This window comes from Aphelocoma coerulescens, chromosome 4 (assembly GCF_041296385.1).
Source record: "Aphelocoma coerulescens isolate FSJ_1873_10779 chromosome 4, UR_Acoe_1.0, whole genome shotgun sequence".
In the NCBI taxonomy this organism is placed as follows: Eukaryota; Metazoa; Chordata; class Aves; order Passeriformes; family Corvidae; genus Aphelocoma; species Aphelocoma coerulescens.
The window spans coordinates 62,056,891-62,083,010 of record NC_091017.1 but is presented as its reverse complement, the minus strand read 5'-3'; the positions used below and the strand labels follow the sequence as shown (position 1 = coordinate 62,083,010).

General features: G+C 36.3%; 1 protein-coding gene across 2 annotated transcripts in view; it reads right to left on the bottom strand.

Annotated features, from left to right (window-relative positions):
- KCNIP4 (potassium voltage-gated channel interacting protein 4) overlaps positions 1–26,120 on the bottom strand; it is a 399,406-nt gene that overhangs the window by 294,847 nt on the left and 78,439 nt on the right. The gene's annotated exons all lie outside the window — the stretch shown is intronic.

The following is a 26,120-nucleotide window of genomic DNA, read 5'->3' as shown; positions in this document are numbered from 1 at the left end:
CGGGCAGGTGGGAGCTGGTCGGGGCACGGCCCCGCTCCGTTTCCGTGGCGCTGGGCGGGGGCAGCCCAGCCGAGAGCGGAGCCCCGCCCGGGCCGGCCGCGCACGGCGGAGCCGAGGGACGGTCCTGCCCCTGCCAGACCTGGGGGATGTAATCGAGGTGTGAGCTGGCGGGGCTCCACTGCACTTGCACTCTTGCGTGTCGGCCTCGGGCCCCGTAGCCTGTCTGAAGGTCATGGGAAGGCCGAGGCACTGCACACCTGTACAAGAGGAAGAAAGAAGCAGAAACCCAGCTGGTAGCTCTGTGCGGGGACCTGCCCCTGCTTTCCAGCTCCCTGACCTGCGGCAGCTGGGAAATAGGCTCTGGCACAGTTAGCTTTGTGTGGTTAGGATCTCTCCAAGGAAGTCTCGGAAGCTACCTGTACGCCTTACTGTTCCCTTACAAATTCATTGTGTTCCAACTTGCTGAGAAGTGTTTCTTATTAATAAAAATGATCTCCCATAGTCTTCATCCATGACTACAGAACCCAAAGAATATGTTTTCGTTTCCCTTGGAATACTTCCTTCCTAGAGAACAGCTCTATTGCATTAGAGGGTGATGCAATATGTAATGCCTAATGCAGTTAAAAAGAAAAAAAAAAAGACAACCCATTAAGGAAAAGCTGAACAGAAGAAAATCATTGACTGATCTAATTTTAATGACAGGACTGACCATAAAACATTTTGGTGAATGCCTTTAAAAAATTACAATAAACAAATGCACATCTTCAAGCTATTGTCTATATTATGCAGTGCACAGAGATAAATATATTATAGACACAATACATCAAAGCATTATCAAAGTTGCAGTTAGATGACACAGTTTTCTGTGCCTGCTATCTGAAGCACAAGCATGCTGCCTTATGCTTCCAGTGAGGCTACACAGATAATGGAAAGAACCAAAATAAAATAGCTCACAGAAGCCCCCAGGTTACTCCAACACAGGGATTAGTCTGAGAAGGATATGGGCAAATTCCAGTGTTTTATGTTCGTACTACTTCCTACAGCCACTCATCTTAAGCAGGAACTAATTTCTTGGCACAGTTTCTTCTGAAAAGACACAATACAGTTTGACCAAAGAAAACCTCCCAAAAAAAGACCCCCAAAATCCAAAAAACTTCCCACAAAAACCTCCAAACACCCCCCCCCCCCCCAACAAACCCCATCAGATTCTGAAGTATTGGAGATGCCAGTGTGCCTTACAAATTTCTGAACTCCTCTGGTCTCTGAAAGGAAAACTCCTTAAATAGCTGGTAGAGGCAAAGAGATACTGAAACCATTAAGTCTGTATCTCTTCTTTAGAAGAGGACTGAAGGGTCAATGCAAATGGTTCTGAGCTGGAGTACTTGACCTTTTTAATCCTTTGACATCTCCAATTGCTGTATAGAATTTTCACTAGCAGTGTTGCTTCAAAATAAGGAACTGAAAATAACTGAAGCTTAAAGAACTGAAATACTGGTTTTCTAAAGCCATAAGCATGTATCACCAACACCATGCTTTGATCTTCTTTCGGCCCAAAAACCCCCTACAAACAAAACTGTATCAGTTCTGACACTGTTTCCCAAGCTTTTACATTTCAACATACCAATAACAGTAATTGCTACCTAAGGAGGAGTTCATGAAAGATTTTTTACTAGTTTCACCAAGATATTTTTAACAATCAGTGCAGTATTTTGATAGCTTTGGATCTAAATCTATCTCCCAATATTTCTCTGGTCAGCAGAAAAGACTGACTAAGACTAAATGTTTTTTCTCCCAAATCAAGAGAGCAAATCAGAGAAAAGGGCACAGGAAAGTTAGAACAGAAAACGGTAATAAAACTACCATAGTACTTTTAAAAGATACAGTGAAATAATATGATGGACAGTTGGACAATATCAATTTCTCTGTATTGGTAATACACATTTTTAATTTTTTTTAATTGATGGGACACACTAAGGTCCTCAGTCAGTGCCAGTCTCTTTGCACTGAGGTATATAAATACTTTTTTATATCTACAAGCTCGGTCCATTCCTAATAATTCATAATCCAAAGAGCTGAACTAAAACCCATTGAAAAAAGATCCTCTTAATGTCAGAAGAGTCTGGATCAGTTCGTAGAACTGAATCAGTTCCATACTTTGGAACCAGGTACTTAGAAAACCCACTATTTAAGTATAATGGAGAAGGAATAAAACAAAACAGAAGGGTTTTTTTTCAGACATTAGGAAAAGCAAATGGAAGGAAAAAGTAAAAGCTGTTTGTAAACTGGATTTTCAAATCGTTTCACTAAGTCCAGCTCATGGGCTCCTAGAATAATATAAAATACAAAATTACTTTGTTTTGAAGTACTTGGCAAGAATGAAATGACGAGGGAGGAAACATATGCAGTTTTTGTAAAATACTCTCAACAACTGCAGTCAAGTTTAAAAGCAAAATGGAAACATTTCCCTGAATGTACAAAGCATACTATAGCGCAGTCAGGACAAACAAATTTATAACAATAAAATATTTTCTTCCTTTGAGGGTTTCTACACAAAGCTACAAGAAAAATCTTAAAAATCTTTGTCACTATGGGAAGAAAGCAGTGCAAAACCAAAAATGTATGAAATTAAATTCTATTCAGTCCATAGATGAAATTCTAAATGCATTTTTATAACTTCAGTTAGGGTCTCAGCATCACAGGTCTCTGCCCAGGCCTACCTGTTGGCAACTGAAGTGCAACCTAACCATCCTTAGAGGAGGGTACACACTGATACAGCTTTAGTCTAACACTACAAAAGAAAAAAATTACACCAATATTGTAGTTCAGAGCTGGTCATTATTGGAAAGTATGTATCAGTATTTATTTACTTGTTCCTGTGTAAGAATAGAATTTCACTATAAAACAGAACAAACCAAAAGAGAAATACATTAACAGCAACATGAAAACAAATTTTTAAAAAAGTAAAGAAAACCAATGATTTTTAGATTGCTTAGGTTCCTGGGACAATATGTTTGACTCTTCTTTCAAAAAAGAAAAAATCTAAACCCCAAAAGCATTGCGTGTCGCATAACTGACCATTACAATATCCTGGCATTAAATGGTGAATAATGATGAATTAGCTAGCATTATAGTTTTGTTTTGAGAGAGAAAAAGTTACTAAATACAGATTTTATTTAACAAAAAAATAGGAAAAACATCTCTTAAAACATTCAAGAAGAAATTAAATTTGGTTGTTGTCTTATTAAGTAACAATGGCAAAGACTCAAATGCCAAAAGCACATATAATGGTTTAGGGAGAGAAAAAAAGCCATCACAAATATTTGATGAAAAGAAAGCCATAGACTAACGATGACAGTGCATGCCAAATATAAATTTGCCAGTCTGAGAATAAAAAAAACCATCAGAAGCTGAAGTGACATATACAGAGCACAGGTTGATTGGCTTCTTACAGGCAATTTACCTTGTATACCTCTTTCATTTGCACACAATACTATGACTTCAAAAAACAAAATTTCCTCCTGAACTAGCCCTTGCTATTGACTAAAAGCAAATTGAAATCTTACAACAAAAATCAGCTCAATTAAATGCTTCAACCTCATCAGAAAGGGTAACCACAGGAAGTTATTCAGGAGCACAGAAAACCTGTACACAGTTTCCTCGATGTTGACTCCAGAGGCTTGTAAGAGCTTTTTTTTTGCTTAATGCAAATACTTAATTCCACAACTGATTTTTTTTTTAAATCAAAGGATTTTTAACCTTTTTAATTTCAAACAACAGTGATATTTACAACCTAAGCACATGGCAATCAATAACAGATGGGCAGAAACAAACAGATGGGTGAACACAAGGTAACAGCAAGATGTTTACGATAGAGCATAATAAACAGCTGCCACAAGTAGGTGACCATCATCAGATCTCTTCAGTTGCTCCTTGCCTGTCATAAAAGTAAGGGTCCTCCTGAATTACAATCCCTACTGTATTTATTTTAATAGTTCTTCTGTGGACTTATGCTTCTTGACTTGACAGTATTGTGCACTGAGGTGTCCAAAGTTTGCCATCATTATTCAAGTGGATACAGCAGGATGAGAGTCATTCATCATAGAAGTCACTGGAAACTGCAGAAGTAATTCCAAATTATTCATGATGTCTATGAAAATATCAGCTACCACTTTTAGCCACAGCCAGTGAATAGCAACAAAAATTCTCTTGCACGTCATTTGCCCAAATTTAGTCTTGGATATTAACACAGACCAGAGATGGCTATATGACAGAATATGAGCTGGGGGAGCAGAGATGCAGGCATATGTTCCCTTCCTAACTGATCAGCAGTAACTGATAGCTAAGTTTACTTAGATTAAAATGGTTATTGTTCTTTGTTGTCTGTCCTGAACGCTATAGTGACAACAAGGAACATGAAACTATTTCTTGCTCTATGCATTCCATATTAAAATGGATGTCTCTGTGGGATCAGGAAATTATCACATTCTGTCTTGTGGGAAAAATAACTTCCACAGAGCCCAGGACAAAGAGTGAGGGGACTGCCAATGTCCCTGGTCATGAAGACAGATCTACTTACCTTCTTTAATTCTTTTTATCCTTTTCATATCAGAATTAAAACCTTCCTATTAGCCAAACTGTTACTTATTCAAACTGCATGCAATGTTTTTAAATGTGGAACACAAAATAATAAGAAATTTTTATTTTGGCCTATGCTAGTGAAAAGTAATACAGTCTTCCCACTTTTGTCTATAGTTTTTAATTTCTCCTGAAAGCTTGCTAAGAATAATATCTTCAAACAGCTCTGTTGCTGTGTTTAAAATAGGGCTACAGAGAAATGACTGCTACCTCACACTGTTTGCATAATATCAACAAATTATACACGTGCTCTATTCTGATAGCTAATACCTGCATAAAATAAATTACTTTCATTGCTGTTGTAGTCCCAGACTTTATAGGTTCAAACATTTATAGTTTACATTTGTGTAAACTAATAAAAACATGTTGGCTTAGCCAACCACAATTTTTGACCAGTGTAACAGAGGTACTTAAAACATTTATCTCTATTTTTCCTACCTTCCCAGAGGTAGCTGCTCTCAGAATGCCTTTTTTTACCTACTCAGTGTCCTTGAAGCTTACCCCAAGGATTCATTTTCACACAACACTCTAAGATGATACTGCAGACAGTCAACCAGGAGCTACAGCTGCCTCAACCTCCCCCACGGTCCACCTTGCCTAATTAAACATTCATCACTCCCAAATGCTGCAGTGTCAAACATGAGCAACTTCCCAGCCTGACCTTCTACAGCCAGCCAGTGGTTTGTGCTGGAGAATAAACAAGACGGGGACTTATCTGCTGAAACATAAAATGGCATAATGCAGTTTTCATGTTGCACATTAAGTTCTGTGCATGCACTGTAAAATTCTCACTGCAGAAGCCAGAGTACTCACTTTTAATATTCAATATATTATAGAATACTTGTATACAAATCTGTATGGGCAGTGTTATCAATAAACTTTCTACAAAAATCTAAAATATTATCTTCCTTATTATACAGATCCTGTTTTTTATGTATAGTCATACCTTTCAACTTAAAAATATATTATTGCTGAGTATTCTCAAATAAAAATAAAAGATTGAGCCACACTAATATCAAGTAAATGAGTTTTTTTGGGTTGTTGTGGGTTTTTTTGGGTTTTTTTTTTGGTTTTTTTTGGGGGGTTGTTGTGGCTTTGGAGTCTTATCTGAGTTCCATTTACAAGAAATTTTGGGGTTACCTCCCAGACAAAAGAGAAAAGTTCTTATAACTCATTTAATTGTATCAGACTCTGCGCATATTTATATCTATATTTGATGGAAGAGAAATCTGAACAGAAAAAACCAGAAGGAATCATCTTTCCTGTTATAGAAACCATAGCTATAATAATCTATAAGTTCCATAAAACTTTGAGATTTGATATAACTAAAATGTATCTATATCATGTCCATACAAAATAAAAATATTGTAAAGGTTGTGTTTTGACCCCAACACCTACATTAACCTGTTAAAGAGAAAAATATCAGAAATTGGTTGTAAACAAGCCAATACTGGGTATGCAGCATTCTTAATAGAATAGGCATTGCACCAAATTAGCAATGAGAATTCTATAACTAATACAACTTAAGACAGTAATTAAAATATTCAAAAGAAGCTTTTTTTCACAATATACATGAAAAAATACACCTATGTATATATACCTACATCTGTGTAGGTATATATACTTATCTAAAATATATATATATATAGTTTAAAAAAGGTTAACTTCATAGCTTCAATAATTATCTGTTGCAACTTATTGCAACTTATTCGCCCCTAGGATTTCCCATAAATGTTCAAAACCTAGAGTTCTTCTTCCAAGTCAAGGGCTTCCCCACAGTTTTCAGGCATTTTCTTTCCCCTTTTATGCTAGCTATGGCTTGATCCTCTAATTAACCTAAAATTTAAGATGGAAAGTGGAAATCCTTAAGTTTTCACATCATTAACTGGCATGAATTGCAATGTATTTCAGTGAATATACTGCAGCTACAACCTCAGGGACGAGAAAGACAGAAGAGAGGTACCACAGCCCAAACATTTCTTCAAAGCCTACATTTTGGTTGCAGCAATTTTGCAGCAGCTCTCCTTCATCCAAAATTTGATTCTGTTAATTATTAAATATGAAGTACCAGTGTTGAGAGCAATTTAAATTACCACATTGCTAGGTCTATGGTCTGTCTTTTCCCTCCTGGCAGGGTCCTGCAGATATTGACAAGAAAAACAGTTCATCAGCGTTCCTGGGGAATCCTTCAGTAATGCCCTTTGGGGAACATGAGCAGTTACCAGTCTACTCCAGATTTTCCAGAACAGTTGTGATTGTAATAAGGACCCATAGATCTTCTTCCCACATAATACAGCTGATGAGCTCTCACACAAAGTACGTAAAATTTGACTGACATAGAGGAAAACCATTTTAAATAGAATTGATCTGATCATATCTACGGTTTGATAAACCTGAGCTAAACCTTGCTCATGAGTAATAAGAAAGGTTTATATGCACTTAAAACTCTACCACTCTAAACTAAATAATATTTTTTCTACTCTGCACCCTTATTTTCATTACAGGCAAAAAAAAATACATTCCAAAAATCATTTTATTATCATCTCCAGGCAACTGGAAATTCATGTAGGTTTCGTGATACAGATTAAGCCTGAAGAAGCTACCCACTGTGTGGTTCAGGCAGGAAATGGTCATCAGGGATATGAATCAGAGGATATCACACCCATTTAGCATTGCTAGACCTGTAAAGGAAATATCTGAGTCTGTGTTAGGGTCTTGAAGCTGCACATTACGTACAGTGAGTAGATTTTGATGGCCTTATCTGGGCAGTATCATCATTTCCCTATCTTCTACCACATATTCTTCTGTAACTGTATGGCCATTTCTCTGACAAGTATGGCCACAACTGCTTGTGGCTTCAGGGCAAACCTCCCTCATCTGCCCTTTTCATACCACTTTAAATCAGTCCCTAGGGACCAGTCATGAAAAGAGGCAAAGTAAATCTTAGAGATTAAAAGCAGGAAAACGGAGCAACCAGGGAATTCAATCTCACATGTGACACAAAGGCATCGGTGAAAGACAATTTTTGGTTCCCAGGTGGGAGCACTTAGTGAGTAGGGCAGGTACCTGGGACCATGTGCGTGAGACCTCAGGAAACTGTAGCAATTGATTATGAAATCACTGCAGTCTCCTAGCGACAACACTCTTAAGATGTGATCAAGTAAAGACCTTAAGCATAAACACAAAACTTTTTTCAGCTCTATAGACTAAGGAAGTGAAGCAGTGTGATTAGGAACTCAGCTACTATAAAGTTACAAGTCAGTGACAATGATAATAACCAGTATATGGTCGAGGTAAGTATAACTTCATTAGTTACCTGTAAATAAATATCTAACTCTGAAGCCTAGAACAAGAAAATAAGTAAAAGGCTGGTAATAAGCACGACTCCAAACTCTACAGATCAGTACAAAGGACAATAATTTTGATATAATACACACATACATTATATAATCAACACTGATACTCAGGAACATACAGGGGAATATCACTGCTTGTATCTCTCATTGTGAGGAGAAGAAATACTACTAGAAGAAAACAACACCTGTACACTAGAAGAACAATGGTAAACTTTAAACTTTATAGAGTCTTACTTGGTGGATATGAATACTACTTCTATTTAGGCTGTGCAGAAATTTCCTTGCTCATATCAGCTGGTCTGTGCCTCGATATAGACCTTCAGTCACCAAATAGAAATCATGCTTTATATTACAGAAATTATGACATCAAACTTTTTCCCATCAGAACAGGACAGCTGTCTTTACTGTGGTAAGTGTATTAAAAATTGAAGAGATAAGCTCTTCAGTCAAAAAAAAAAAAAAATGCTTTTAGAGTTATCTTATGTCCAAAGAACAAGACTGGGGGGGAGGGGTGGAAAACCCCCCAGAAAACCCAACAATCCTTCACAATTTCCAATAGACAGCTAACTTGTCGGGTATCAGAATCTTAATTGAAAAGACGCCCTTAGCAGTTTTATTCATTTATGGTATGTCATACAGTTTTCATTCCTCAACTCCACTCTCAACCTCAAGTTCCTTTTGATTTAATAATCACATTTTATCCCAAATTATTTTACCTTATCATTATCTAGACTCCTTCATATTATGTCTTCAGAGATAACATGGATAGGTCACATTTTAATACTTTACCTCTTTGGTTTTCCACCCAATGAAAGGACAAAAAGAAGATTATAAAAATGGGTAATAAATGTTTTAACATGTTGATATTTTTCTTGAAGGCAAAACATTAATCTGAAAACAATCATAGGATTTCCTCACTGTTTTAATACATACTGCTTTGGCTTCTTTGGAACATTCCATCTTTTCAGAAAAAAACCACCAGGGGAAAAAAGCTGAGTGGTTTTTGTGACTGCCTTGCAAGTGATTTATAGATGTAGAATAGGATCAATAGGAGGACATTTTATTTCAAAACATCCTACGGTCTCAGGGAAGATACAATACTATCTAGGGGAAGATGTTATGCAAACCAAATTTTTCATGAATGTCTCTAGTCATTAAGTTGTCACACTATGATATCGTATGTCAATATGAGCTGTTGATACTACTGCTATTAGAATATTTTTAACTCTGTTTACACTATTATCATTTTAAATAAGATAAAAATAAATTAATGGCTTTGCAAACATATGGATCCAATATAGATGTATGGCATGTGCCCTCCCTTGTCCATAGCAAGATTTTATGCAAAACACCTTCTCTTACTATACAAATCTGTTTGCAGTTTGCTTTCCTGCCTGTGACTTTTTATCAAAAGTTGGTCTCATGGTCATCATTTAGGAGGAATGCCAACTTCTGAACTTGCTCAGCAATGTGAGAACAATTTCCCAGAAGTGCACCCATTGTGAACTTGCAGTTCACACAGGTCACCAAAATGCACATACTTGCCCATAGCCATGAAGTAAATAAATTTTCACTTTAAATCATGCAAGACATTGTTATGACTGAAGTAGTTAAGGTACATGAAGGGAGGAAGAAGGACAGTTTCTATATCAATCCTTAGGTCTTAAATGTAAATTTTTAGGCTGGGCCCTTCCTCTGCCTCACCCTGAACCTCCTGTCATGGTTTTTTTTCCAGAACGTGAACTTTCTGAACCACTGCCATCCCTTGAAACACAGAACTAGTTTACTTCTGTGGACATGTCCAGACTTCATTTGCTTCTCCCAAGAGTAGTTAAAAAACCCCATCTTTCTCAGGTCCTTTACTAGATAATCTAGTGCCTAGTTATTACCATCTGATATCAAAAATAAAAAGAAATCTGGTTTGCCAGGAGCAATTGCTACTCCATTTACAGCAGTGCTTCATTTAAAAAGGTGATCAAATTTTAATGATCTTCTTTTGTTAGCTTAAACCAAGTGCAAAAATTCTCCTGTCACTTCCCTTGGGTTTGAAGGGCACCATTTTAAATGGCACAAAGATTTTGGTGGTGAAAATTCAGATACTGAGTTTTTAAAAAGAGATGATAAAAGTTGTAACAAAAATGTTACAGAAAACAAAACCATAAGCAATCAAATAATTAATGCCAAGACATTTTTCCAGAAAAAAAGTTAAGGACCCTTTGGAAAGCAACATTCAACCTTTGCTGCTTATTTAGAGATTTTATTTCGTTCTATATATGAAATGCTCTAATTTGCAGTTAAGGCTGGGGAGGAAGATCAACGTCAAGCATGATTATTACTTCTTGTAAACATGTGCAGAATCTGAGAACTCTAATTCTAACAACAAAGACATCTAAGAAAACCCAGGATTGCAGGAATAATCTGTATTGAAGAAAAAAATATTTTTAAAACAGCTGTGACTGTATAAGTGAGGCTGGTAAAAAAATTACCTTGAAATAATTTGCCTAGAAATATACTGATGCAGCCCTGGCTCTCAGAAAGTGCATGTAAGGATAATGCTTTAAAAATTCTATTAAACTGCAGTGGATGCCTCTTGCATTAAAAAAAATCCCAAACAAACAAACAAACTCTTTTTGCTGAATCTCAGAGACAAAACAAAAGTCACCCTAGAAAATTTTGACTTTCCAAAAATTTCTTGGCTCAGACTCCTTGGTAAGACAAATTTTTATTGTCACTCTTGTAATTTGAATGGCCCATCAAATCTGAAAAACTAAAAGGCATGTCCTGCATTTATGCATATAATAGACAGATTTTCCTTCTATTCTGAGGTTTAAATAGCTTCCCATATTTTAAAATTATAATAACAAGACACATTACAAGAATTGGCTCCCCCATCACTTTGAAGAGGAGACCATAAATTATCTTCTTTTTTTTTTTTTTTTGTTTTTTTCCCTTTTGATAACTCAGTGGGCAAGTTTAATGGTAGAGTGATATGCAAAAGGCAATTATAAAAAAAAATATTGTTTTAGTAGAGCTGTGTAAAGAAGTGGGTTATAGAATAAAAAATACTTGACAAGTATTTGGGGGTTTTGTGGTTTGGTTTTTTTTCTTCTTTACTTGTAGGAGAACACGCAGTAATATTAAAATGCAGTGAAATCCTATTAAACAGGAAATACGACGTGATAAGTTTCTAAATTTGTGGACAAGTGGCAGAGACTCAGGGTTACACTGAGAACAGAAGTGTCAATGAGAAAAGCATGGCTGGAGAAACCACTTAGCAGAGATTCAGAAATGTCCATTTTCTCTGGCAAAGGTTTTAATTGCCATCACAATGCAATTCCACTTCTGGTTGCAAACTACTCGTCTTTATTGTGCTATTAGCTGTTAAAAAGGCCATCAGCTCAAACTGAGCTTCTGGAGGTCTGAAGTCCTGTTTGTTTGCTATTGTAATCTTGACTCACGACCACAAACCACTGCTGGCATGGCCACTGGCTCTGAGACACAAAACCAAAATGCTTGCTGGTGTCCCATGCAGAAGCTTCTGGGGAAACAAAACCCCCAACCTAACAGCAACAACAACAAAAAAACCCTTCTGCTCATGCTTTAACTAGAGAGAAGGATTATTTCCTCCAAGATCCCAACAATTATTAGACCATCAGCTTCACAACCATTTGTACATACAAGTAGAAAATGGAGGAATGAATTGCATAGATAGAAATCTTGGTATTTGAGTCCAGAAAAGTTAAATTGGAAACACAGATCTGAAAAGCACTTTCTGGGATAACAACTCTCATTTGTGGTTAAGATGACATGGATCTCTCAATCCAAACCATTTGTGTAGCTTGTTCCAAACCAATTTGTTATTAATGCCATGCATGAATTTAGGTAGAGCACTTCCTAACCCCCTTCTCCCAACCCTTCTCATCACTACTTCCAGACCTATAGTGAAAGGGAGGCAGGAAGAGACCATCCTTGTCTGCACTTCTCCTCCCCATTCAGGTTTTGATTTGAAGTCCGTGGCCAGAAGTGAAAACACCTGGATGTGCAGCAAACAAAAATAATACTTTATCTATGGTATAGGCCTGTATTTTGCTATATGAGACAATTGCATCAGCTTTTCTTCCTTTGTCTACCCTTTTCAAGAGGGTTTTAACTCAGATAAAATTGCATATTAAAAGAACAAAAGACTCTATAAGAGAAGAGATAGTGTTTCCCATTACATGACAGTATTGTCACAAGCTACTGGAGCAGAGTGTCCTAATTGATAGTATATCAGGAGTGACCCCAGAATTGCTTCCCAAGTGTGTAATGTAAGAGATCATGCCACCTTCAAAAGAACAGATTTGAAGTTCAGGGAAAACATCATTTATTGAAATTGTATAAAATAGATATGAAAAAATTACTGAGAGCTTTTAATTTACCTTTCCAGATATCACAGCTGGAGGTGGGGAGAACCAAACAACAAAAGACTCAGCAGGAGTTACAACACTGTGACTAATCCAGAAATGAAATTTCAACTCTTAGGAGACAGCCATAAAGACATGGAAGTGCTCATTTCAACCTAGACTAGTTGCAGCACATAAAAGTTGGGTGCAAAGAAGAGTAAGAAGTGCATCAAACAAGAAAAGAAGGAGGATTGCTTTGAAATAAACACGTATTTCAATTCTTACTGTTTTATGTTATTCAGTCCAGTCTGTGGAGAAGGAAGGACACTGAGGCTGTTTCAAGTATTCCTACTTGAATTTTTTTCAATTTTTTCTAACCTGCAAAAAATACGATTTTATTTCAGCATGTAGTTTAACAAATCTTATATGTATTTCCAAAACTGAGGAGAATTTGAAAACTAAGAATGCTGATGTGTAAGCTTTGTGAAATTACATTTCAGTCTGTGATAAAAGTAAAGAGTAGCCAGAAGATGGCAACTGGAGGCACATTGGACACAGACTCCTAAGCCAAGTCTCCGAACACAAAGTTAAAAGAAACAGCTGATTGAAAGAGAAGACAAGAAGTAAATATTCATTCAATAATTAGCTTTATACTGCAGGTCCAAGACTTTTTCCAGAGCATTCTAAATTAGAATCCTGTTTGAGATTTCTTTTTAATGAATGTGTCATAGTTCACAATTTATATTAGCTCAGCTAGATCATGTATTCCCTCAGGATCCTATTCCTACTGAGAACAACAGATGCCTTCAGTATTCAACCTTGTTCTTTTTTGTCTCTCAGAGTGCAAATTTTCCTACATTTTAAGGAAAGTGTATAAAGCCAGAAAATGAAATTATGTCCCAAGAGACATTCTGAGTATTAAACTCAGAATAAAATATTAGAATAAAACATTTAACAGCTGAAGGGAAAATCCCAATTTGGTAAAGATTCGGGGACTTGCTACCTGTCCTTGATGTTACTGTTCCCCAGAGCTGCTACATGATATGAAAAACCTTTGTACTGATAACGTACCAAAGTATTCTTTTTTTGGTCACTCTAAGTAAAAACCATAACAACCTGTATCAACAGGTTCTTGAGAAACATGTGACAAAGCACTTTATTCTGATATAACAATCCCCTTTACAATTTCCATATGTTCTTATCTCCACATTGCATTTTTATTCATCATTCCATCTGAGTTTGATATTACTTTTTAGTTCTGTAAGATATCACAACAGAAATTTACTGCGAGTTACTGAAATTTACTGGCAATCTGATTCATCCTATCTACTCGCCAGCTTTCCACTTATCACCAATTTAATCTCCTACTCCAGCATTTCTTCAGCGTTGCAGACTTCCCTTAGTTTCTCTGAATGCTCTCCAGCATACTGAACCTTGCTGATTTTCAGTTCTCACCATCTAAGCATTTTACTGTCTCTCCACAAGAAATACTCTGAGCCTTTCCAGAGCATTTTATTCACAGAAAACAAGTATCCCGATTCATTCTTTTACTCTTTGTTGTACACATAGGGCTTTTTTGGTAGCAACCAAAAATTGGTTGGTAATTTGATAATCTACTTTGATCAATTTTATGAAACACTAAAAAATACACATGATTTGTAGAGTAACACAATGCCTTGTGCTTAAGAACATGGGCACAATTAAGAGATTACTCTCCCTGTGTATTCCTATATGTCCAATATCTGTGTAGATCCCTTCAGCATACGGATGGAGGAAGCAGAAGGGTGTGCCTTCTCAATATAGGTTTCATTAGGACAGAGAATGATCAAAACCCCTGTTCATGCAAAACTGAGTTTGTGATTAGAGATCTAAACCAAGATTGGAAAGGGAAGCTCACAGGGAAACAGGATTTTCAGTTCCTTCATACCCATCCAGGAATTTATTAGTATAAGGAGAAACAAAGTAACTTAAAACAAATATGACCTTCCACAAACATCAATGTGCATGAGATCTCAAAGATCATTTCTTGAATCAGCATTTATGTATTATCAGTGCTCTCTGCAAGCTTCTTTCCCTCTGGGGAATTTTCTGATAGAAATATTAAGTTCAGAGATAATTTTTACCTCCATCCTTGCTTTGACATTTACAACACTTTAGAAATGCATTTCCTCTTGAAGGATATTTTCATCTATTAAAGAATATTTATGAGTGCTGCTTCAAAGAAAACTACTGGAATGAGAATTCAAGCAAATAAAAAAGAAAACAGAGTGAAGATTTGCATTTGCAACTGTTTATACACTAACTCCTAGCAAGACAAAAGTGCCACCTTAAATGTAAACCTAAAAACTTAGGTTATAAAAGGTATTAGTACACAAATTATATTCTTTTATTTGTTCAGTGATTAAATGTTTCATACAAAACAGAACACATAAAAAGCTCAAAATGGTGCTACAGGTTAAGTGGCAGGAAATTACCTAAAAGTAACTAAACTGAAGACAACTGAAGAAAGGTGGCATGCTGGTGGTCGAAGGAGATTATTCTCCCCCTGTACTTAGCTCTCGTGAGATTTCACTTGGAGTATCACTTACAATTCTGGTGCCCCCAACATATGGAGGACATGGAACTGCTGGAGCAAGTCCAGAGGAGGACCATGGAGTTGGTAAGAGGACTGGAGCACTCCCCTATGAAGACAGGCTGTGAAAGTTTGGGCTGTCCACCTTGGAGAAGAGAAGGCTGTGTGGAGACCTCATAACAACCTCCCGATATCTGAATGGGCCTGCAGGGAAGCTGGGGAGCGACTTTTCATCAGGAGCTGTACTGATAGGAAAAGGAGTAATGGGCACAAATTGAAAAAGGGGAAATTTAGGCTTACTGTGAGGGTGGTGAGACCCTGGAACAGGCTGATCAGAGAGGTTGTGGATGCCCCAACCCTGGCATTATTCAAAACCAGGTTGGATAAGATCTTGAGCAACCCGCTCTGGTGGGAGGTGTTCCTGCCCATGGAGGAGGGGGGTTGGGACTATATGATCTCTACGGTTCATTCAATCCCCTTAGAGTTCTATGATTCTATGATTTTGTGAAGCAAAGATACTATATGATTTCACACAAGCCTCAGAACTAATTGAGAAGCTTTATAAATGTGGCCTTTGGATCCAAATTCCTTTGGATCACTAGCATACACCTCCAGAGTAAAACTGTCCTTTAAAAATGCTAAACTCAATAAAGGGTTCATACTCTGGAAGTTAGGGCAGCATCTGAAATTTTGTTTTAGAGGGGATACACAGTATACAAACTTCCTCAGGAACTAGCTGGATCATCTGGTGGTAGCATACAAAAATTCTATTTCATTCACTCCAATTCTTGTTACAAAAATCCCCGTTATCATTGTTACACTGGCTCTGGGGCTTCAAGGTGTTAGCTGCACCTCTTTGTCCCAAACAAGAGAACAGTAAGTACTAACAGGATAGGTTTAAGTTTTCAAGCATAGGGAGATTACTATTTAAAAACCAGAGCCCAATCTTGACACTGTTAGCAGTACCATACTGCATTTCCCTTTTTTTCCAAAAAAAAAAAAAAAATTGCACAAAACCCCCCTACTTTCCATGCAAGACTGCACTCATTAGAAGTTTGGGCAGAAAAATCAGGCTCCTAAAAACACCATCTGTTTCTATATGCACAAACCTGCTTTAAAATCATTCAGGAATTTCAGATGTTCAGCTCTTTGTTTAAAAAGGGAAGGGAAACCCAGCAAATGCTGGATTGTACACTTGTAGATATTTATGTAAGGGATTAAGAGCTGCATAAGAAGCACTTATTTTGAAAATTTTGATGATAAGTTCTGTAGAGAGTAACAAATACATGAATTACTAAAACGGGAGTCACATTTATCTAATTATTCCTAGTGAAGCTTGGAAGCCAATGGGGTCTCAAAAGAGCATACTTGGCTTACTTAGTTCACTTGGAAGATGGCAACATTTGTATCACAAAACTCAGCAGCTTTCTGAACAGTTGGTGCACAGACATTTTAATGCCAACCCCAAGAACACTATTTCCAGCCACGGCATTTCTAGGGAAATTGCTACAACTTCCCACATTCAGAGACAGGTACAATCAGTTGTTTCCCAAGAACTTATCAACGAAAATTAAATTGAAAAAGTAGTTGATTATAAAAGCCTTTGTCACAGACCTCTAGTGAATGATAATTCAGAACAGTCTTTACTACAGATTAGAAGGCAACAGGATTTTCAATCAAAGAAGACTGTGACATCAACAAATTAAAACAGCAAAATATCATAAGTCTTCTTAATTGTGACATCTTTTATTTATCAACATCAAAACTACAGTTGCCCAAAAGAAAGGTCAGTTCTCAGTATCTTTATTTAGATATTTGCATTTAAGAAATTGCTGAAATGTCCTTAGATTTTAGAAAATGTATTGAGCTTCCATTTTGATAAACTGCATATTTTTTGAGTTTTGCAGTTGTTACTCTGTAATTGTTCCAAGTACTTTCATGCACTAGAAAGGCTTTGATTTCCCCTATCTAGCATAATTATTTCCTTTGTAGCAATCAGAAATCCACTAAATATTTTGCAAGTATAATGGCTCCTAATAAAAAAATCACAGAAATGAAAAAACATAAAGGTCTCAGACACTGAAGAAAAAGATACTTGAGGAAACTAATATATTTAATACATGTATTTTCTTGTATATTTATTCAAGAGTGGCTTACTCATATCTAAATCAATTTTCCAATAGAGTCAAACTGATGCGGAAAGTCCTGCTAGTGCCAGCTAAAATGAGGGTTTCACCCTGTTTATTACCAGGAGAGGTGAAATAGTTTATTGGGGGTTACAAAAGGCAAGAAGCTGAACAATTTCTGTCAGTTTTGAGTAATGATTTATCACTCTTATTCATTACAGTTTCTGTGTGTTTCAGGGCACTAAGTATTTTTCAATCATAAAAATGGGGAGAAGTACCCAGTCTGAAGAACTTGTGATCTGGAAGAGTCAAAACAGACAGATTGGACTTAAAAGAAGGCAAATAAGCACATTAAGACTGAGTAAATTTAGACATTTTGTGTGATCAAATGAAGTGTAAAATCCATGTTGTAAAATCATAAGACATTTGCTGTTCCAACCAGCCAGTATTCTCAAATTGTCTTCATGTCATTGTCTATATCAATTATTACAGGTATTTGACCTATGAACTCTATTTAACAGAGATTATGCTCTCTGTGGCATCACAAGACATTTTATAGAAAGCCAAACAAAGCCAAGGTAGGAAACACTTACTGAAACCAAAGAAACACTCCTGTATTCTAGAAGGGGAAACTTCAGATAGAATCCTACATCTATATCTATAGATATGTATCTCAGAGATTGATGAGTAATAAAAATAAACAATTAGTCCTCAGGGTATCACTATTGTTTCAGCTTGTAAAGAGAAAGGAGTTCACATGAAAAGTATTTTTAAGAATTTTTCAGCAAATTTGCTTTATGGCTCTAAAAATTTGTCCATATGAGAGTTTACAAGGTTTTACTCAAATACAATTTATCTTTCATTCAGAAAAAAACCCCTCACAGTTCAAACAATATGGATGACATATTGGAAGATTTGGCTTCTTTGGGTAATATCTGTTCTTTAAATGTTTTTCCTTTTCTTTTGCAAGGCACAGGTATGACTAGATTACTTTAAAGATTAGATTTTGAGTTCTCCTAGCTATACCAGTCAGAGAGAATCAGGAAAAGTAATTTCATGTAAAAAATGTATTCTCTATAATTTAGTATTTACTCTCCATTTTTATGTGTCTATATTACACAATATTTGCATTTCAAAGGCCAGATCTCAAATTCTTAGATCATCAAAAATCGCAGTATTGGTAGAGGTGATTTTGGTCCCACATGAGCTTCAGTCAACATACACATGGCAATACAAGTTGTGTAGCTGTCATACAAATAACCTAGAATTAACTTCCCTTGTGATGGCAAAGTTAAATTGTTTACAAATTAATTGATTTCCCAGTACATAAATATTAGGAAGCTAAATTTCTAATGGTGATCTTTCTAAGAATATATTTTGAGAAAAATGAGTTGCCTGTAAAACATTCTAACAAAACCAAAACCCAGTTTGATTTTACCACAATACAATTAACTTAAAAGAGAAAGTATATTTTTGCACACAATTTCAGCAAAGCCACAGCTTTCAAGAAAATATGACTTGAGTAATAAGTGTCGCTCACTATCAGAGGTAGAGACTGTGACAAGCTCCAGAAAAGGGCACTGCTAGAGTCTTTTATTACTTTTTATGTACCATCACCCAACTGTTGTTACGGAAATTCAATTACCATTTGAAAGGTCATTTATCCAAATTATTCAGTGCAACAAAAGAAATCTAACATGCAAACAATTTAGATAAGGAATCCTACTGATCTAGAACCCCAAGTTGCCTGCAATTTCTCACTTGGATTCAACTTTTACAGGTAAGTGTTCAATATGCTTAGGAAAAATAATTCCATGAAATGCACACTGACAGTAACAGTAGCTGATTAAAGTCAGACAAATAAGTTTTTATACATCTTATAGTATCTGCCAGAATATTTCACCATGTAAATACCATAAGAAAAAATATTGAAAGGTGAATACTGTACACTACACAATATTTTGGTTGTTCCCTCATACTTGGACAAATAAATTTTCCACTCTAAGTATGTGTGTTTATATGTATAATTCTCTCTATATATTTGTACACAGAGAGATAAAAATATTCTTAACAAACATTTTTTTAATAACTGACCTGGTTATCGAGGCACTGCATATCTGCCCATAGCAAATATATTCACTGCACATGCAGCAGCAGTTTAAATTTAATCTTTTGGGTTCTCAAGATCTCATCCTTCACCTAATTTCTTGCTGAAAAATCTACAAGTGGGTAACATTCGATATAACACTCCATCGATCTGGGACGAAATTCTACCCATTTTGACCAAGGTAGATGGACCACCTGCACTTAACCCAGATAAGGAATATATAGAAATATTTCATGCCATCACAGGTGAAAACCCCTGGGCAAGGGTTTATTGAGCACAGCTATAATCCCTCACCAGGAAGGGAGCAGTAAACACTTGGAGCAGGCAGCTAGAGGAGATGACAACCAAAAATCCTTTCCAGCCCAAATCATGTGCAGGGTTTTGGATGCTGATGAAGTAGCAAAGGGAACGACATCAGCTAATTGCCCAAGCAGCACATGGAAATCCAAGTGCTGTACAGCACATCATCTCTTGTCTTTTTTTTCCGACTAATTTCTGTTTTGTCATTAATGCAAACAATAATTTAAATATCAGTTTCCTGATCTGTAAATGAGAGTGAAGTTTATTTCTATTGAGGGTCCTCATATGTTCATATTCAAGTGCATGAACAGAAGGAAAGAAAGTCCTGAATCTGAGGAACTGAGCATATTTGCAGTGAGGACATAATTTACTCTGACACTCTCTTGGTGAAAATAAGCTGAATATCTGAAGAAAGTCAAGTTTAGTTTCCAAGACTTGAAATCACTTTTACAGTAAACTAAGTGTAAAGTACAGTTTTTCCTTTTACAAGCACTTTTTTTTAAAATAAAATAATTGAAAATAAAAAATTTTAAAGCATAAAAGTTCAAGTCTTTATTAGAAAGCTCAAGGTACCCTGGATATGCCACCTTTTTTACTGGAGCAAATGTTAGAAAAAAAGCATTAAGTAAAATCCAAATAATTTTAACAAAGCCTAGTCTTCACTCACAAGTGAAAATATTTATCCATGGAATATTTTTTCTGAAATTTCTCAGTATTAAAACACAAATAAAAAATTATCAGTGATCCTAAGGAGTCAGGAAAAACTGTAGTAAAGTGATAATTAGTGTCAAAAAGAACTACACTTATTAGTAAATTCTGAAGAGGATATTTAGAAAGTTACAAAGAAGCTGTATTTGTTTACATGTCATTGCTACCATATTCTAATTTAGTAACAAATAGATTTTGTAAGAGGAATATTGTAATGTCAAAAAGGTATTGGCAAAATATTAGACAAAGAAATGGCTGCTTTCAAAATAGGCATTCAATACTACAATATGAGGCATCTAATACTACACTATGCAATGCTAAATATGTTCGCATATCTTAGCTGTATTTATACCTAAAGTTTTCTGCCAGGATTAGGAGACAACCTGGGAGACATTCCTGGATCAAAAGCTATTTTTAATTTTACCAAAAAAATGCATATATGTGCAAAGAAGTTGCATTGATATCTACAGCAGAGTGCCTGCAATGTATTTGCTAGCTGAAGGACACAGTTTGACAGGAGCTTCTACATGCTTGGGTTGAAAGGGCAAATTTGTTCAGCCAGAGAAAACAGAGCATGAGAGACTCAGGAGTTGTATGTTATGATGACATTTGCAAAATGATGGCCAAACAAGTCTCACTGGTACTAGTTTTTCATGTTTTGTCAGTGAACTGACAAGGCAGCTATGCCACTTTACCCACAGAGTACTCAGCAAACAAGCTGATGGGAAAAAAGCTTAGCATTTCCATGGACACTTCCTCAATGTGTGAGTCAAAGTGTATATTGTACCAAAGTCTGTCCTTTTGTGACATAGGTATAATTAACTCAATCTTGTCTCACAGGGATGTTGTGAGTATTAATCATCCCATAATATGTCTTAAGTCCTTCTACAAGGGCCAGTAGTTTGAAATTTTACAAACAGTTAGTAATCTTATATATTAGTAACACAAAACCTACTTAAACCATTTTCTTCATAATATGAAAATAATTTTTTAAAGAAGAATATAAGATCCTTCTTCATTTCAAAATCTGACAATAAGCTATGGTTTCATTATAACAAACAATAAGCTTATTTTCCATCTTAAATTGGAAGCAAAGATAACTTCATGTCACTTTTTTGTCAATTGGTGTGTCTACACTCACAGCTATCTCTGCTTTTGACAATGTAACACAAACAGAATTTGTTCCTCTAGTAAATAACTTACTTAAGTTCCTCTTTTTAGTAACTAAACTTACTATATGGTATTCTAAGGATAAAGATAGCAGAAGAACACAAACTTTTCTTGTGCCTTTTTAAAATAGACTACATTTCTAGCCATTTATTCCTGTTTTCTAAAGACAACAGAACATTGGTTTACATGTTCATTCATTCTATTCAATACTTTAAACTCATTTTTCTTTCCTGTTTTTCCTCTTTTTAGTTACAATGTTCTTTAAATTACACCAAAATCACACAGATGATTACAGATAAGCATCCCTTATGGATTTTACTGTGGTTCCAGTAAATCTCAGAATATATCAGCATCAAATTTCTTGTCCTGCATGTAATATCATAAGCATCTCTTCTGGACTGCAGAACCTGTGGCAGCTGCCTGGCTCAGTAAGAAGTCTGTTGGTTCAGAGTATGACCAGTCACAGCAGTGTCAGCATCCTGCTAACCTCAACTTCTACCAGAAAACACAGCTTTTGACATTACTTTAATAGTTTAATATATCACTTTAGTTCCACATGACACCAGCATACAAACCATTCTGCAAAGATCTTGCAAAGTAATGGCCAATGCCCAAAACAGCTCTTGTCAGGGTTGTGCCTCTTGAGGGGAGGAGACAGAAGCATGTCCCCATCTGTTTATGGAAAATGGGGATCATGTTCCTTTTAGCAACATTCCAAAGCAATTTTAGATGAGAGCAATGCTTTTACAGTTTAGAAATACACTTTTTAAAAATCTGAAAAATCTTGTGGAATTTTCTAGAAGCTGAGATCCAGATGAGAAGTTCACAAATGAATCTGTGGAGCATAGTACAATATAAACAAAAATAATCAAATAGGAACAGAAAGCAGATAAATGCATGTGGCCTGTCAACTTTAAACAGCAGCTTCTCACAAAGCTGGCAGAGAAGTAAACAAAACCTATCAACTGAGCTGAGAAGGACTAAGCTATCCAACAAAAGACAAGAAATTAAGTACCATGAAGTCTGTTTACAGGTATCTGCCACTACAACCCAGCAGGACAACAAACACATACACAGCACCTCAGAAAACACTCTGTGAAGGTATCAGTTCTGCAATAGTGGGATGCATTTTCCCCTCAAACCTAGGGTGCATTAACATGATGTATATTGCACAAACAAACCAGACTACAGAGTTAATAACATCCTAAGAACAACAATTTCCTCATACATTTAAAAGGCGTGGAATACTGACCTTTACATACCCACACTCACCAGCTTTGCTCATTGTCTTATAAAAGAACAGGGGCTGACACAGGGGAGCAGGAACTGAAATGATCTTGAAGATATCCAAGAGTGCTATTGATTTGCTTTTTTATTCCAGTGCATGCTCAATGAAAAAATTAGATTAACTCAGTCAGCTAAATATATTCTTGGAACTGAGTTGATGTGTTTAGCCATTGAATAGGAAGGGAAGCAAAACAGAAAAAAATAAGCTGCATTCTAAAATATCAGCGTTACCTCGGACAGTTCATGAGATCCAATTTTTACTTTGGAAGCAGTGAAGATTCACTACTTTTGCAGTGAGGTTGTGTTGATTCCATCTAATGTTACTGCAATAATAGATAATTGCCTTTTTTGATTAACTCTAACAAAAAAAAAACAACAAAAAAATTTTTTTTCATATTTTCTTAAGGCAACTGATGAGACTATTTTCTGCAGAAGTTTAGAGAAGGGTGTCATTGATTAAGATGGCCTCTGAAGTTACCTGTGTATAGAACTATTTTCCACTCAATTCATATGCAAATAGACAAATACATTCCAGAAAACAAATACAGAAAGCTATAAAGCCACCTGGTGATCAATGGTGATGTATATCACAAAGTCCAATTAACTAGCCATTATCCTACCCACAACCTCTCTTTCAAATGAAAAAGAGCAACAAGCAATGAAGCAAACAAACCCCAATCCTTGCCAATCTGTCTAGATCTGTAGACCCTAGTGCATTAGCAAATCAGATTCTGGAAACCCATCTCACTCATGTGTACAAAAGTTGGTGGATAACTTCTTCATCAACACTGAATGCCTCTGAATAGGTTTAATATACCAGTTGACACTTGCAAAAGACACTCTCTTTATCCTTTAATAAAAAACTACTTTCTATGGAAGACTTCCTAGACAGATTTAACATGGAATTCTTTCTTATTATCTAGGATATTCATTAAACTGAGACTTTTTGCATGCATCTAAAATTTATCTTCTATGCTTTCTCAGGTCCCAAAGGAGTCAATTAAGGCATGGTTCTAGTATATTAGTAACAACAATTTTTTTTTAACTGTGAAACTTTTTTCCAATCAAAAAATGCCAGTACATTCAAACCCAGCCATTTTGTGGAAAAATAGACTCCTTTCAATGGAAATCTGCATAACTAATCTGCTTCTTTCACCAGCTCTCTAGAAGTTCACCCTGCAGACTTCTGTGCCGTTCTAGACCTGTGTTTCCAAGCAGTTTGCATGTTTCCCATGACCAGCTCAGCATCTCGCAGGATTCATGGGATGCCAGAATTCACTACATCTCCTGTTGAATCCACCATCCTCTGACCACCCAGAGCAGCCAGGGTGCAAGATTCTGGCCTTCACTGATACTCTCCAGAGATAAGCAGAGCAGACCCATTGCAAAGCAGGTGTGAATTCCTTCACAGGACTCACAACTCTGTATGTTACAGCTACAATATGTTAAGATTCACTGTTGCTACACGGCTGCTTTGGACATCTGTAAATCTGGGTTTGCAGGATATTTCCACAGCAGGAGAAGCACTGGGAAGCACAAGCTGGCGTGTTTTCAAATGCAACATAATTTCTCAGTGCCTTGCCAAGGGTTTTGTCAAGCGTAATTTAAAGCCTTGCAAATAACCTGGCTTTTACCACTTCCTTTGGGAAGCGAATCAACAGCCTTTTATATTTCACTGACAGCCACCCAGCATGACGGTAGGACACTACAACACCCCAGGACTCCACTCAGAGAAGATAAAACCCAAGGACTTTCCTGAAATTTCCCTATAGCAGATACATTATTTCCTCACCTCTCAAAGGAGCTGCAGATTTTATCCATTTACTCACTCCCTACACACACACCGCAGTTATTCACAACCCTTCTTTATGCCTTCACCATTGAGATCTGTACTACAACTACTATAGATTGGACAGGGGATCTGTTTCCACATGTGAGTTCCCAGGAAAATAAACCCCAATGATCACCTCATATGCTGAAGATACTTGTACTTTGCTGCTACACATTTGGGGATGTGTAAGAATCCAAATGAGCTGCAGCATCCAAAGTCAAACAAACTGAGTTTCTCTCTGCTACATCCCACTGGTCAGAAATGCAGTAAAAAAGCTTCTGCAGAGTTTAAAGAAAGGGTAACCCTTTGTCTGTGCACAGAGCCATAAAACAGGTCCTGTAACTGTGTCACCATAAATGAATTTAATGTTGTTTGGCATAGATTTAGGAATTGTGGTACTGTAGATTTACAAGCAATGCCATTAGGAACAGACACTTAAATTCACAAACAACAGATGAACATTAAACATGTTTATAATACTATATACAATGTCCCCTACATGACAAAGCTGGAGAAGTGGCTGTAACTCACCTCCATATTGGTATATCTTACCGCATACATATATATCATATGGATAGCTATTATTTTCCCTACTGCTACTATAATGCAACTTTTTTTTTTTTTGGATGGGGGGCACAGACACCGAGTTAAGAAAATTACAGCTGTCACCAAAATATAAAAGCATTTCAGTGATACTCAGAACACAGAAAAGGTGTATTTTTCTAAGATTTAATACAACTTGAAACACTACAATCAGCATTCCAAAAATTAACATTAGACCTCTATATTATTAGATAGCAGTAATGAGCCTTTTTTGTTATTTCATGGTTGGATTATTAAACTAGATTGGGCTTTTGACAGACTTTTAGACTTTTACTTGAAGCTGCAGGAAGTGCTTAATGACTTCAAAACCAAAACGAAATTAGATAATATCTGAGAAATGTGCAGTTTGTTGAGACAATGGAACTGAATCTCAGAGGACAGTCATGTTTTTTGATTATTTCTGCCATCTATTATCATAAGCCTTGGGCAACCTATTCGTAAGTTAAAGTATTAATTATTTTTAAAAAAAGAAAAGCATAGTTTATCACCCTGGAACTATGTTTTGAGAGATTGACATTTTTCCTTGGAAATACAAAGGAGTGATTTTTAACAAAAACAGTAGGTAAGTTTCAAAATACCTTTTTGATATGGAAATAACTATTTTAAAGAAACAGTGTTGAAACATTTGTTTGTTGAAACAAAATGTTTGAAACATTAAATGTTGACTGACAAAACATCTAAACACTGGTGTGGAAAAACATAGTGACAACTTTTTACATTTAGTAGTGCACAGTTTCAGAGGATTCTATTTACTGGCACAAATGAAGCCATTTCTGGTGCCTGTCTGTCACCATGGCCACTTAAAAATTCAGTGAATGGTCTTTGCATTTCTAAATGATCTCTGGGACAGCAGCCAAGGCCTTTAGACGAAGAGCTCGACTTCTGGATCTGGTCAGCAAAAGCTGGCAATGTATTTCAAACAGCAAACAAAACACCACTTAATTGAATGATATTTACTTAGATCAAAATGTTCAGTGGGCAATCTCACTTTTTCTTACAATACAGTGTATAACCAGAAATGCACCTCAAATTCAGCTCTGTGC